Consider the following 979-nt stretch of genomic DNA (forward strand, 5'->3'; position numbering starts at 1 on the left):
TATGCAGAAAATTTCTAGGTAATAGCTAGGGAAACTGATAAATCACCTGCTTCTTTGGAATGCAACACGGTGTAGTACTAAACTTGAGGAGCTGGATTAGTATCTAAGGCCCTGTGCTGCTCTGCCCCTCTGTCTGGGAAGCAGAGCTCTGCACAGTGAGAGCTCCCAGGTGGGGTCTTTTAACAGCTATGGCTTAATGAACATTACGTGAAAAGACCTTTTAAAGGAGCCTGCTTAGGGTTTATATCTGGTTTAAACAACCCTTGGGTAGTCTAGTTTTGTTGCTGCCTTAAAAGATCGCTTGTGTATATACAGTGACTGCTCCTTCCACCTCTATGCAAACGACTGAAGTCTAATTATCCTTCAGAGAAGACCTCATACAAGGGCATTTCTATCAGTCTCTTCTAAGTTAGATGTGAATCAGGGAAAATTCTTCCCCTTCTACTGTTTTAACTGGCATGACAGGATTGCATGCATTGACCTCAGGTACCTGAACTGAATGACTTAAACCGGTAAGCTTGGAGGAGATTTATATGATCAGCACTAAAGTACTATGACAAAAAAAAAGCTTTGGAAAAGGTACCTTAACCGGACATGTTCCAGATCAATAGGCAAATGAGTAGCTACGTTTGAAAGAAGATCTGTGACCTACCACAGGTAATGGGGCAAAGGTATATCTGAAATTCGTTTTTCAATACTTCTTGGTGGCTGCCAAACATAGAATGCTAACAAACGCATCTTTGCGATACCATCCACCCCGAGCAATAAAAAACCCACCCTTAATTTAACAGGAGTCACCAGTCAGCTCCTGAGGCATAAAGAGGCAGCTGAAGCACCGCGCGTAGGCTGACTTCAGTGCTGAATGCCGGGCAGCATTTGGCACAGGTGGAGCAGTTTTCATCACAGACCCAAATTAACTCCGGTGAAGTTGCTCCGCGCCTGCCAGCGCCGGAGGAACAATCCCCGTGTGGGAGAAGCG

This window comes from Corvus brachyrhynchos, unplaced genomic scaffold (assembly GCF_000691975.1).
Source record: "Corvus brachyrhynchos isolate BGI_N302 unplaced genomic scaffold, ASM69197v1 scaffold60, whole genome shotgun sequence".
NCBI lineage: Eukaryota > Metazoa > Chordata > Aves > Passeriformes > Corvidae > Corvus > Corvus brachyrhynchos.